This window comes from Trachemys scripta, chromosome 4, assembly GCF_013100865.1.
Source record: "Trachemys scripta elegans isolate TJP31775 chromosome 4, CAS_Tse_1.0, whole genome shotgun sequence".
In the NCBI taxonomy this organism is placed as follows: Eukaryota; Metazoa; Chordata; order Testudines; family Emydidae; genus Trachemys; species Trachemys scripta.
The window spans coordinates 124,727,798-124,741,868 of NC_048301.1; the positions used below are offsets into that span (position 1 = coordinate 124,727,798).

The window sequence follows — 14,071 nt, forward strand, 5'->3', positions numbered from 1 at the left end:
ACCAAAACCATATGCAGCAAAAAACCCCAAAGGGTTAGCCAAAAAATCCACGCCCAGCCCCACTGTACGGGGTGGATCCTGGTGCACGTACTCCGTCGAGTAGCCTCACTGACAGCGGCGGGGTTACTCGTGGGAGTCCAGGCTGCAGGATGGGGCACTGGTCAGGGGTTCTGGCGTGGCCCCATCCCCTACATTAGCCACCTTTCCATGGGGGGACGGTAGTGATTAAACTGTGTGGCCTGGCAGGTTGTAAGGGGTCACCTAGCTGCGCGGGTGGCTGCTGCCGCTGCTCTTCCTAGGGCCAGGACAGAGTTAATCCTGCTCCCCTACTACTTACTCCTTGCTCGAAATGACAGCTCAGGCGTCACGTGACCTTTAAGTACCCTAGGGAGCGCATGGAGCATGCCCAGCTCCGGCTCCCAGGGAAGGATGCCGGATTCTGCAGCAGCATCTCCTTGCCTAGCTGAGCCCGGTGACTGTCTGGAGACAGAGATGAGTGACTAGCAGGGGAGGGGGGGGGGTGGGGGGGGGGGGGGGGGGAGAGAGACACCGGCTTCCATTCCCCAGGGGGCTCTGCAGGGAAGGAGAAGGGGATCTGGCTGGAGGAAGTTGCAAGGAAGGGTCACCATGGCTTGGGATCTAGCCACACGGAGAGGAGGGACGTGGAGCGGCAGCACGGTGAGTCCTTGTTTAATGCCTCGGATAGCTGACATCATGCACAGTCTTGTGCTGGCAACCGCTTTCACCACGGCGCCCGACCTGCGCTGCTTCCCTGGCAGGTGCCTGGATCATGGAGGCTGTGAGGATGCTAATTATAGCCAGGGCGAGGGATAAATATTTCAAGCGCAGAGCTCCCCTCCTCCAGTGCAGGGAATCCGCCTGGCAAGGAGGCTTCTAGATGCCAGGTTCCTGGTCTATTGCAGCCTGCGTTTGAACTGCATCTCCCCCCCCCCCCCCCCTTTCTTTGGACCGCCGTCTTGCTGCGCTGTGCCATGAATATTACTGAGCTTTGCTGCCACAAACAGGGCTGAACGTGCCAGCCAGTGCGTGCTCCTGGGGACGGTGTGTGTCGGCTGGCTGGCTTCACGGGCAGCAAGAGGCTCCCCTGCTCTCTGCGCGTTCGTGGTGCGGGCCTGGGTGTGTGTCTATAGCGTGCGAGTGGACGAATGTCCCTAGAGGTGGCTTTGATGGGCTCTCATGAGGCTGTAAGTGATCTCGCGTCCCTGTTGTGGTGACACCCCGAGGAGCTTGTCAGTCTCTGTCAGTTGGTTTTTGGCATCCCACCGGTCCTGGGGACCCGAGCCCTTCTTAAGCGAAGGGGATCTAAGCAGCCAGGGGTGGGCCCTGCCTTTGTGCAAATGGCTTTCTGAGTGTATGTCCTCTTGGTGGAAACAAGGTCTGTAGGCATGAGACAACAGTGTCCAAAGGGACAGAGTACGTTCAGAGAGGGGGGCCTGGGATATGGTGAGAGAGGGAGAGCACAGCCGGTGAGATTGGGGGAACACCACATCTGTGAGGCAACGGGGGAGACCGGCTCTTCATTTTCCAGGTGGGGAAAGTGAGGCACAGAGGGGAAGTGACGTGGCAGAGCTGGGGTTAGAACTTGAGTTCCCAGTCCTGTTCTCTGGCCATTAGACTGCACTCTCTCCCGTAGAGAATGTGCTTTCATTGCAGGATGCTGCTTGGAAGGGCTAACTGGAGTCCGTGTGCTGTCCTGAGGGAGTGCTGGTGGTGACTGAGAACGTGGCACTCTACCCTCTAAGACAGTCCTGTAGCCAGTGCCCCAGCAGTGCTACGTTGCTGGAGAAGATGCCAGGCAAAACTGAGCCTTGACCAGTTATGTTCACTAAAGATCCCTGGCATGTTTCAGTGGGGGATGGGGAGACCCATTGTCTTGTCCAAATTCCAATGTGGATTGCTACATTCTGCTGAACTAAATTTCCCCTGCAGTTTCAGTTGGATACAGAATTCTTCTTCACCTTGTGTTTTTGTGTGATGCATCTGTGCCAACAACAGCTGTCATGCTCTGCACCAGCCATGGCTGCATTTCAGTGCTGCAGAAGTGATTCCTGTGTGTGTGTACTTTTAGTACAAAAGGGGATGTATAAATGTAATAGATATTTATCATTGCGCTCTACTGAATGGACCTGGACTTACTCAACTGCATGTCCTACGAGTATAGTGTGGTTGGAGACTGTCCTTTAGCCTGTTGGCTAGAGGCCTGGACTTTGGGAACAGGAGGATCTGGGTTCTATGTCTGCTGCCCCTCTGAAGTCCAAAATGGCCACATTGTACAGTCTAGTGACGTCCAGAGAGGCCTCTATGCCTACCGATTTGTTTGTAATGGGCCAACCCCATATCTTCCCTAACAGCCATGCATTGTTGGGTCTAGTCGCAGATCTGGAGAGAGCTTTTGCTTAGGCTGCAGCCTAAACAGACCACGATCGATGTCGTCTGAGATATTGTCTGACACTTAAAGGAAACCCCAGACTGTCTCTGGGACTTCCAATTGTTGGTGTCTTTACCTCCCTCTTATCAACAGAAAAAAGCACATTCCTCTTCTGCCAGGAGCCATGATCAATACTTATTTATGTGTATTTGTTATTAAAGATCCCAAATGAACTTAACTAGCCAGTGCACGCCGATGTTCTACCATGCATAGGCTGAAGGAATAAATCCTGGTTGATTATTATGAGCCTGTCATTCAAGTGATGCTTTAGTATGTTGCTGTTAAACCTCAAGGAACATGTTCTGATTCATCACCTGGGCCGATTTCGCATGCATCATCAAGTCTATTACATTGTGATGTAGTTTTGCTTTGTGAACTTAATGCTGGTGCCAGGAGCTGGCTTGACGGTTCTGGAGAGTACCTGCTTCTCCGTCCCCAGAGCAGGCCTGGTACAGGCGAGCCTTGCCCTGCTGCTGGCCTGGCCTGGTGCACTTGCTTGATGGGTGAAAGGGGAATTCAGCCCCCCCGGCACATACAGTCCTCTTCTAAGCTTGCTCACAATGGGACTGTTGGGTGGGGGGCGGCTTCTCTCCACTGTGGTCATATCCGCTAGGAGTTGGACTGAACCCAGCAAATTTGTGTCATGTAGGCCCCCTACTGGCCAACAACTGGGCCTTGAGGCAAAATTCTCCATCTTTGAATCCCTTGAGCATCCTGTTGCCCTTCGTGATTCTGTTTAGTCCAAGTGAAACGAAGATTAGAGATGCATCATGGGAGCAGGAGGTGCCAAAGCCCCTTCCCCACCTGGGCAGGACTGGAGGAAAACTCCCATGCAATAGTGGAGTCTGGGATGCTCTGTGGAGGGGGCCTGTGAATGCTGGTGCATGGGCTGGTGAATTGTTACCCACTCTAACTCAAAACAAACCTGAGACCAGCAGAATAAAAATGAGGTGAGTGGGACAGCCTTTGCCTCTTAACTTCTACTATTTGGCACATCCTCTCTTTCCAAGTAGCTTCTTCTACCCAGCGCTCCAATCTCCTCTTTCTCTTCTGGGCTAGCTCTGTTCTTTTCTGTGGGGCATCCCTACCCGCAACCTCAAGGGAGATCCCCCTCCCTAATAGCAGCCTCTCAGAAGTAGCTATGTGGCTCAGTTCACCCTTTGCTTTCTAGGCCCCTCTGGGGCATTAGGAGCTGATCCCATCTCCCCTGGCCAGTCAGGCAATCAGAATGCTGTGCATTTACACGGTGGCATTTCACCGTGGGCATTGACCGATCCCAAGTTGTCTCTGCCCCAGGGTGAATAAATTTGCACGAATTCACTCAGTGACGAGTCTTCCATTTGTCTTGCACTGGTAATAAGCTTCAAGCATCCCCCTCATCACTGAGGATTCTTCCACTGGTATGGCTCCATCTGTGCTCACAGTGGTGGGAGTCTTCGTGCAGACACTCTGGTGGTGTCTAGAAGTGGTGGGGCTCAGCGAAATGCCAGCAGCTCCATGCCAGTGCCTGGGTGGAATTAGAGAAACCCCGCTGTGTAGACGCGGCCTGAGTGGGCATTGTACAGCTCCTCATACAACTCTGCATGGCAGGCTGTTTCTCTGTTCAGGCGAAGCCCAGAACTGGAGTAGCAGGGGGAGGCGGCAGCTCTGGGGTTGAGGTGCATTGGCGGAGCTGTGGTGGGGAAGAGGGCTGTACTGGGAGCGTGAGGGAGGGGGTGATTTGCAGGTCAGCAGTGAGGTGTATCCACAGGTGTGGGAGGGTACAGGAATAAATCGAGAGCAAGAGTAAGGTGCATCAAAGGAGCTGAGGGTGGGCATACCCTAGGGCAGAGATGGACAGGTCAGATGGGAGATGCATTGTAAGAGCTGTCTTAGGTTTACGTGTAAGGACCCTGTTGGTCTGAAGTCCAATGTAAATAAATTAATTCACTGGTCCAATAAAAAACAGACAGAGTACCTTTCACCTGGGACGGTGCCCAGCAACCCCTGCCCTGGCCTCATCTGATCCCTGAGTGACGTTAACTATCCTCCCACCGTGAATCCTCCAAGCCTGTTATTCCTCAAGGCCACGCTGGGCATAGCTTACCCCCCTTGCCAGATGGCTGCTGTGATGGCTGTGTAATCCGCACAGATCTGGGAGTCGGAAGTGAAACCGAGAGTGGCAAATCCTCACTGAAATGCTCCAGCAGAGGGGAGACGTTGCTCCTGGGCGGTTCAGTGGAAGGATGTTGCCTTGTTCACAGAAGGGGTCCTCGTGTTCTGAAATCCAGCCTGAGAGGTCCCCAGGGACGCACACTCGTATGTACAGGAGGAGATGGAGGGCACGGCTGGCACCGCTGCCCAGCAAACTTAAACATCACTAGTGGCTGAAGCGGCCTTAGAACGTATCCCCTAGTGGGGGAGAGCGCCTTGCACAGGGGATTTATTTTTACCAGAGGAAACTGTTTCCTTTGGAGCAAGGACATTATCAGGCACTGCATGTTGCTCTGCAGCCTGGAATTAATAAAACCCTATTGGCTTTCTAGCACTTGGCTGGAGTGAAGGCGGAACGAGCCCCTCAGGAGGAGGGAGATGGCTTTTTTTTTTTTCTTCTTCACATCCACACACACACACACACACACACACACACATCTGAATTAATTACCTCCTGTTTCCCCAGCCAGGCTTATTGCTGTCAGAGCGCCCACGCGGCCAGCTCTTCCAGGCTGCTGTGCAGAGCCCAGAGCGGGGAGAGCGGTGCCTCTTTGGAGGCGAAGCTGCAGCTGCTCTTCTGGTCCTATTTTTCCCACTCTCTCATCACTCGGAATGTCTTGGAGTGCGTTTTTTGCCATCTTGAGAAATGGCAAATAAGGACAGAATGAGCCATGTGGAGAATGGAGCTGTTGAGCAGTTGCAATTCCAGTAGGAGGCAGCCTGCCAAGCCATTAAAACCCAATAATGTTTTTCAACAAATCTGCAGCACCTAGGAACTTGAGTGTTCAATCTGCCGACAGCCATGACTATTCAGAGCTTCATGTCCAGGGCCAATATAGACCCTCTGATTACAAAAGCAGAGGTCCCTGAGCTAAAGGAGAATCTCCCTTAGATGTTTGCAGTATGGGGTGTATGATGCACAGGTCAACTAGTCTGATTTTGTCCAGTAGATGGCAGTGGAGTGTGTGTGTGTGTGTGTGTGTGTGTGTAAAAATATACATATATCTTTCTGAGGGCTTGTCGACTCGGTGTTAGCAAGTCAGGGTGTGAACCTGCAGTGCACCAGCTTGCCGTGCAGTAACTCACCATGTGGACGCTGCAACAGTGCAGCAAAAGTCCCGGAGTGCAGCTTCGCGTGCTGCAGACTGACGCCCTGGCTGGCCGTGCACTGACTCGCCTTATAGACAAGCTCTCACGCACGCTATTCAACTGCCTACAGTACGCTTCTGTGGTGCCTTTTGTCTGAGGACCTCAAAGCACTTTACAGTCGTTAATGCATGAAAGCAGGTCAGTGTTCTCATCCTCCTCTTACAGATGGAAACACTGAGGCACAGAGAGGCTGAACGCTTTCACACTCAGGCCCCTAATGTTAGATGCTGACATCAACGGCCTGACACTTCTTGTTCTCCGAAGTTTTGACTCTGTTTGGAAATACAGTGCTCAGAACCTTTGCCATCATGCCTCTTCGTTAGAGGTATAATTGTAGGCACTTAGGGTTGAAAAAACTTGGCCTCCATGATTACCCCAGGACCCAGAGAACTGGTGGCACAGTCAGGAGTAGGACTCTGGAACTCCTGATGAGATGGGCAGAGGTATTAAAATTCTTGAATGTTTGGTAACTATCATGTGGTCCGTGCGAAGAGTGGCCCATCCGGCTGGGTTTATTAACAAGTCAGGCAGGGTGAACTGGCTGGAATACAGTAGCCACCCTCTGAGACCTCACCCCAAACCTGTTTGGGACAGGGAGGGATCCCCTGAACACAGTGGGAGGCGTTGTTTACAAGCGCCGGGTGTTGTAGGGCTCTGTAGGGCCCTGCATCCCTTTCTTCCCAAAGGACGGGGGGTGGGTGAGACGGGGGTGGAGGTGCGTTGGGCTTTAGGCTTTATCTCCAGCAGCCGCACATGCCCCGCGGGGGAGGCGGCAGTCTCTCTGCGGCTGCATTTTGGCATCCACGCTGGGTAATCTTTGACCTTGCTGGGGAGCCAGCTTTGCCTGCGGAGTTCCCATGGAAACCAGAGGGTAGCAGTAATTGGCCTTGGAGAAGCTGGGGAGGAAGAAGGAAGGGCTAACGGTGAGATTCTCTGAGGCAGGAGCGCCAGAGAGGGGATGAGCCTGAGGTTCTGTGAATCGTGCCATCTAGAAACAGAGCTGGGCGCCGTTGCGGCCAAAGGAGATTGTCCCAGCAGAGATCTTGTACAAGAGAAGAAGGGTGCAAGGGGTGGGAGATGCCTGAGTTCTGAGGAGATGGTGCGGGAGGTGCCTGTGTCTGGGGGTCACATGCTGGGGATGCGTGCTGCCTTCTCCTGGCGATGCATGCTGCAGCCCAATGGAGCAGGGCCCCATTCTTGATGGAGAAATCCAGGCCCGTGGCTTCTTCATGGGCATCCAGTGCATGGAAAGCCCTTTGCCAACGAACTGCTTTGTCAAATCCCATGGCAGGCGATAGTGCTGCCCTAGCCTCCATTCTCGACTGGCGTAGGGCAAAGGCATCGGGCAGTGCAGGAGCGGTCTTAGCAGGTGGCTTGCTGAGCCACTCACCGCTTACTGGCTCCCTCCGACTAGCATCCTGCAGTGCTGCTCCATGCCAGCATCTCCTGTTTTCCCTGGTAGTGGTTTGGAGAGGCTTCTGTGCGTGTTTGCATGCCCTCCTGTCTCCTGGGCGGTGGCCAGACTGATCCCAGAGCCCTGTTCAGTCTCCAGCCCAGACCTTATGTCAGTTGGAATAGAATTCAGTGCAAACACCATCCAGACATGTGCATTTTGGCCTAATCCTCCCTAGTGGCTGGTGAGGCTTGGTTAACCCTTAGTAGCCCTGCAGGATTTTCTCCTTGGGGGGTGTGTGTGTGGGGGGGGGGGGGGTGGGGAGGGGAACTAAAGGAGAGGCTGTCATTGAGCTTTCTGTGCAGGGTATCTTTTAGGCATGGGAGGAATTTCTTCTACCTGCAGCCACCCCAGTACTCTCTTGTGTTGCCTTCCAGATGTGGAATGTTAGAGGCAGTCGCTGCTCGCTTGCTGTCTCTCCCGCTTGATGTTGGTGCTTTTATTTCAGATTAAGGAAAATAAATCATCTACACTACAAATAAATATCTTGTGCTTTACATATGGGGGGAAATCACTCCCCCTTACCTGTCATTTCTCCCCGCCATCACCGTGGCTGGTGGTTCCTTTTTTCCACAGCGTTGCCAGCTCTCTCGATAGTCTTAAAGATATTTCTTAAAGTTGCAGCTCCTGGTGGGAGAATGGTGTGTGTGCGTGTGGGGGGGTTGTTGTGTTTTGTTTTAATGAAAGTTGCAAGCCCTCAGCTGCAGAGTAAAGCTGGAACATGTGACCAGACAGCACCTAAAAGGGTTAGAATCCAGAACGCTAATAATAATTAATTAATAAAAAGGCCATGACATCTATTCTCTTAACAATCTCATGTTTTGGAGGGGTCGATCATACTGCCAGTGTACTAGACCAGGGGTTCTCAACCTTTTTCTTTCTGAGCCCCCCCCTCCCGTCCCCCAACATGCTATAAAAACTGCATGACTCAGCTGTGCCCCAACAACTGTTTTTCTGCATATAAAAGCCGGGGCTGGCATTAGGAGGAAGCAAACAGGGCAATTGCACGGGGTCCCACGCCATGGGGTGCACCACAAAGCTAAGCTGTTCAAGCACCAGGTGGCAGGGCTCAGGGCAGCGGTGGGCCCCAATGAGTCTAATGCCAGTCCTATTCGGCGGACCCTCTGAAACCTGCTCTTGGCCTCCGGGGGCCTCTGACCTCTAGTTGAGAACTGCTGTACTAGACAGAGTCACTTCTGCTCCTGGTGTTTTGGCCCCACAAGCCAGGGCTGGGCAGAAGAAGAAGATGGCTAGACAACATCCCCCTGTATGCCCAGCCAGCTCTTCAGAGGGCTGTTCCTGTCTCCTGCTGCTTGGCCGCAGCAAACCTAGCCCATGGGTACAGCTCCCTCCAAAGCTTCTCCCCCTCTTTCCACCTGTGTGGACTCTTCCAGCAGGGCTCTGGCTGGAGCTGTTTGATATGCAGCCCTGGTTCTGTGCATTGCAGTCAGAGTGGCGGTGGGATGAGTCTGTCTCTTGTTGAGCATCAGCGTGCAGGGTGGAGCAAATTCTGGAGTGAGCTGAAGGAAGGACAGTACTTGTGGCTAGAGGTGACCTGCAGTTGCGGGGTAGAATAGGGTTACCATATCTAACAAATAAAAAAAGAGGACCCTCCGCGGGCCCTGGCCCTGCCCATTTCCCCAGCCCCGCCCCAACTCCGCCCCTTCCCCACCCTACCTCCGCCCCCTCCTCCCTCCCACTCCCAGCCACGCGGAAAGGGCTGCCGGAGGCTACCGGCTTCACGGTTTGCCGGGCAGCCCCCAGACCCTGTGCCCCCAGCCGGCGCTTCCCCAGCGAAGCTGGAGCCCGGGAGGGGAAGCGCCCAGCCGGGGGCACAGGGTAAGGAGGCTGCCTGGCAAACCGTGAAGCCGGTAGCGCTTGGGCTTCGGGCAGCCCCCATGCCTCCGGACCCTGCGCCCCCGGCTGGGCACTTCCCCTCCCGGGCTCCGGCGGCGCAGGGTCTGGAGGCATGGGGGTTGCCTGAAGCCCATAGCGCTCGGGCAGCTCGGCTCTTAAACAGAGCCGAAGAGTCAGGGGAGGAGCAGAGCCGCCACGGGAGGGGAAGTGCCTGGGCGGCATTTTCCCGGACATGTTCGGCTTTTTGGCAATTCCCCCCGAACAGGGGTTTGAGTGCCGAAAAGCCGGACATGTCCGGGAAAAAGAGGACGTATGGTAACCCTAGGGTAGAAGGGGCGGGGAAAATTAGCTTGAGCCCTTTGTGAGGCATAGAGACGCTTGGAACGTGGTTTTACACTAGAAATTCAGCTCTTGTCAAAACCTGAAACTCCAGTAGAGTAGAGAGCTAGGAGTGTTTTGATGTTGGGGATACAAAGAAGCGACAGCTAACTTACTTAAGAGAGGAAGCCAATTGTACTCAGGTTGTGTAACACTTCGTAGGTGTTTTTCTCCTTTTCTGTCAACCCCTGCTAAACACAAAGGCCTTGCAAAGAGTCAGGAGACAATTCTGCTGGAAGTGGGAATCACTGGCGGAGATTAGCTGGTCAGTGTCAGACTAGATCATAAGGGTGCATTCTGGCCTTAAAATCAACAAAGGTGAAAGCTCTTTGAAAAAGATTTGACACCCTAATCCTCCAAAGAAGGGATGAGACCTCCCACTCTCTATTTCTGGGTCATCCAAGGCGACCTTCATTTGAAACCAGAGAGACTTGAGAATCTTGGTATTTCTAAGTTGGCAGTGCGGGGGGGGGGGGGGGGGGGGGGGGAGAGAAGGACTTTTGGGGAAAATACCTTTTAGATGCCACCTTCATACATCAGAGTGAAGCAAATGGATCTTAATGTGTTCTGCTCTCTCTCGCATCTCCTTGACCAGTTACCATTAAGGCATTGGGAGTCAGGAGATGTGGATTCTAATCTGCCCCAGTTTGCTACGTCCCCTCTTGGCACTGTCAAGTTTTCCGTGCCTCAGGTGGGAATCCTCCCTTGATGCACCTCCCAGCAAAGGGGTTGAAGTTCTACTGCATCTAGGGTGACCAGATAGTAAGTGTAAAAAATCAGGACGGGGTGGGGGGTAATAGGTGCCTATATAAGCAAAAGCCCCCAAAATTGGGACTGTCCCTATAAAATCGTGACATCTGGTCACCCTAACTGCATCCCCCCAAAACCCAAAGAGAGGAAGAGCATATTGGTCTCCATGACATCAGGGAAGCTGGAAGAGGGTGATTCTCTCTGGGGTTTGGTCCAAGAGACTCCCAGTTATCTCTGCTAGGCCTGAGCAGGTAGGGGCTCAGTGACTTGACCACGTGCCTCTGGGTTCTCCGCCATTGCCTCCAGAGCCCTGTAGCACAGGAGCTTTGGTGGTCTGGGCTCTGATCGGCCCTCCCACTGCCTGATTGACTGTAATGTGTCTCTAACCCTTTGTTTCCCCCTACAGCAGCCACTCAGGCAGGCGTTAATTGCAGGAGCTGCCAAGGCAGTAATTAGGGGATAATGAGACGGCTTTTGTGGGAGGCTGGCAACCCGTGCTCCATGTCGACAAACACCCTGTTTTGTTGCTAAACAGCCTGGTTCCTCCCCCTCTCACGCAGAGCCAGCCTCCCAGCTCACTTCCTTCTGAGCTGGCGGTACCCGGGGTGTATCCTGCGCTGGCTTCCTCAGAGCTGCCCCTGCAGGAGGATTCCTTTTGGTGCCAATCCTCCGCCCTCCCTGCCCGACTCCAGGTGCTGCTGCTTTTAAATTGGCGGGTCCCCAGCACTTTGGGTTGGCTCCTCTGTGGCTTTCCCCACTTCCCCATGTTTTCAAGGTAGCATGTAAACTTCAAGTGAGGCTGCTCTTCTGGAATTGTTCCTAGTTAGCGTAATCCGTGGACAGGAACAAGGCAGGCCTAGTCCAGAATAGAGCGTCCACCCCGGGGGGATATTCTGGAATAACTCCACGTGTAGACGAGGGCCTTGCCAATGCCCCGGCTGTGCAACTGGGCTAATGCCTCCCTCCCTTGGGAGTGTGAGGGCTCCGATAATACAGCGGGGGAAGCCAAAGAAGGGCCTAGATCGAGACAAGGAAAAGTGTGCTCATTCGGGTGGCTCTGTCGGAGTATGATCCAAAGAGGAAGCTGGGTTGGGAGCATCAGTTCTCCGAGTGCTGGGTCGGAGTGGAGCATGGAGCGTTTTCATGGGAGAACCAGGCTGGATGAGCCTCCCCCCCCAGTATCATTTCTCTGGGCTGCCCTTCACCTTCCTTGGCTATCCAAACTCAGGCCCCCTCCTCCTTTTTTCTTCTGTGGCTTCCCAGGATGAGCAGGGACAGGCGCTGCTGCCAAACAGCAAGAGGCTCTTGTCCCTCCTGCAGGGTCAGCACTCGCTTCCCCAGGCTAATTGTGTAACCCTCGACAGTTCAACAGCCGCAGCGCTGGCGGTGCAGAAAGGGTGCCCGGATCAAAGTCTCCACCCCAGCCCTGCTCGGAGGGGCTCCCAGCCGTTAGCGCTCAAGGGAAGGGAAGGTCGACGCCGGTGCAGCCCGGAGGAATCGAGGGCAGCGCAGAACTGCTGCCCTCCGTTCCCTCCCCCACGCTTAGGGGCTGATCCTGCAGGCTGCTGATACCCTCTGCAAGGTGACTTCACTGGCAGCTGACCGTGCCCCGCAGGCTCAGGCAGTCAGCCTCAGGAACGCGCTGGCTCTGGTGGCACACGCTGGTTCTTGCTAGCTGGGCCGGCTGTGGGAGGTGCCGCCTTGGAACTAAGATCGGGATGGACGATGAAAAGGTTTGAAGTCAGCCGCTGCAGGGAGTGTAGACGGCTAGGGACCCAGCCCGCAGTGTTACCGAGCTCCCTTTGGGAGTGACATCCAAGCATGGAGGAGTTGCAAAGCCAAGACTAGCTTGACAGCATCCATATTCCTGCACTGGAGCGGGGGGGGGGGGCGGCGCTGCCAGCCCTGATATACCAGTTCCACTTGCTCTCCCCAGCCGGCAGCGGCCTGCTGCTGATCTTGGGACTGACTCTCTCGTCTGTCGTTCTCAGCGCCAGGCCGCGTGTCTGGAAGAGCATTGTTCTGGCATGCTTTATCTGGGTGTTTCGGGGGGGGGGGGGGGGGGGGGGGGCGGCTGTCTGGTACCACAGATGACGTGCCCACAGATATAGTCTGCGGCCCACTCGCCCTCTGCTCGCCCTCCTTTGGAAGGGTAGTAGGGCATGTTGTTCTGGCTGTTTGCAAGAGGACCCTGGTGGGGGGTAGCCTGCTGGTTCCTGGGGCGACCGGTCCTCTGCTAGAGCAAGAAAAAGCAAAAGGGGGCAAGAATGCTGACTGTGAACAGTGAGAGGGGGCAGAAAATCCCAGGCGGCTACAGAATACGGATAGAAAACCCACCCAATTTGGAATGTTCTCCATTCCAGATTGTCCTTCAGTCTCTTACTGGTCTGAACAATCCCCCCTCCCCCCCCCCCACTGAGCTGCGAAAGGGGACGCAGCTTATGAGGAGTCAGTGTGAGAAAATCTTAACCCAGGTGCCTCCATACATTGAGAGGTGACAGTGTCTTATATAAGAACAGGCAGGGGCCCACCCCCTCTGGCTATGTAACTGATGGCTGACAAGCGGCGGTCAGTCCCAGGGGCTGGGTGAGTGCTGGAGCTGGTGAAACCTAATTACAGCGCACCACCAGTTTGCCTCCAAGGGCTTTCTCGGCTCTCCCAGTGCAGGTGCTGCTGGGGAGGGACGGGCCGTGTGGTCTGAGCTCTCATCCTACAACTCTTCTAAGCCTGTGCAGAAGCCACTGCAGGGCCTGTTGGATTGTGCTTGCGGGAATGTGTCCTTGCACAACCAGATCAGACGCAGAGAGCGCAAGACATGCACGTATCAGGGCTGGTGTTAGTTGGGGAGGGTGGTGGAGGCAGTTGATTTTCCTGGGCAGTAGCATTCAGTTGGGATCCCTTGCTCTGTGCCCCTCGCCATGGGCCGTTGGGTTCTCACTGCTGGGGTTCTGTGCTGTCTGTGCTCTCCATTACGGGGCGCTGGAGCACAGGTGGAGGTGAAGGGAAGGGGTGGCACAGGGGGTCTGGTGACTTCTCTCTTCTTCCCCTCTCCCCCCATTGCTGCCCACACTGGGCTTGAGACAGTCTTGCCTCATAGGCTGGGGGGAGATGGGTGATGCTCCCGGGGGTCTGCGAGGTGCCTAGCACGCCTCTCCCAATAGGGGGAGGGATAGCTCAGTGGTTTGAGCATTGGCCTGCTAAACCCAGGGTTGTGAGTTCAATCCTTGAGGGGGCCACTTGGGGATCTGGGGCAAAATCAGTACTTGGTCCTGCTAGTGAAGGCAGGGGGCTGGACTCGATGACCTTTCAAGGTCCCTTCCAGTTCTAGGAGATGGGATGGGAATATTCTGTCAGTCATAGCAAGTGACTGTGGACTGCAGCAGACCAGGTGTCTCTGTACATACAGGACCTGATCCAGAGTCAATGCGAATCTTTCCATTGACTTCACTTGTCTTTGGATCGGGTCCTGGGGACAGAGCAGTTCGGGGAAAAGGAGCCCTGCATAATGAAGTGAAAATGTGCATAATCTGCCTGTCCCTAGGGCTTTACTACGCTGTCCCCCAGCTCTGGGTGAAGCCAGGAGAGCTGGACAGACACCGCTAGCTGGGTTTTCATGGGATGCTCCCCCCCCCCCCCCCCACAAAGGGCTAATTTTTTTTAAAAAAAAAAAGTTCTTTTATTAATGAACGAGAAATTGTTTTTGTGATTGTTCAGCACCCAGAGCGCTTTGTCTGTCAACGTGCATGATCACTGCAGGGCAAAAACGTCAGGGTTAGAACAGGGTCTGGGGAGCCCAGGACTCCTGGGTCCTATTCTCAGCTCTGCCACTGACTCAGTGTCAC

At 54.5% G+C, this 14,071-nt stretch overlaps 1 protein-coding gene across 1 annotated transcript in view; it reads left to right on the forward strand.

The window, feature by feature from the left end:
• The first annotated feature begins 556 nt into the window (after positions 1-556).
• PLEKHA6 (pleckstrin homology domain containing A6) overlaps positions 557-14,071 on the forward strand; it is a 136,587-nt gene continuing 123,072 nt past the window's right edge. The window contains exon 1 of the mRNA XM_034767269.1: positions 557-678. The gene's annotated coding sequence lies outside the window, so the exon portion shown is untranslated. The remainder of the gene's footprint in view (positions 679-14,071) is intronic.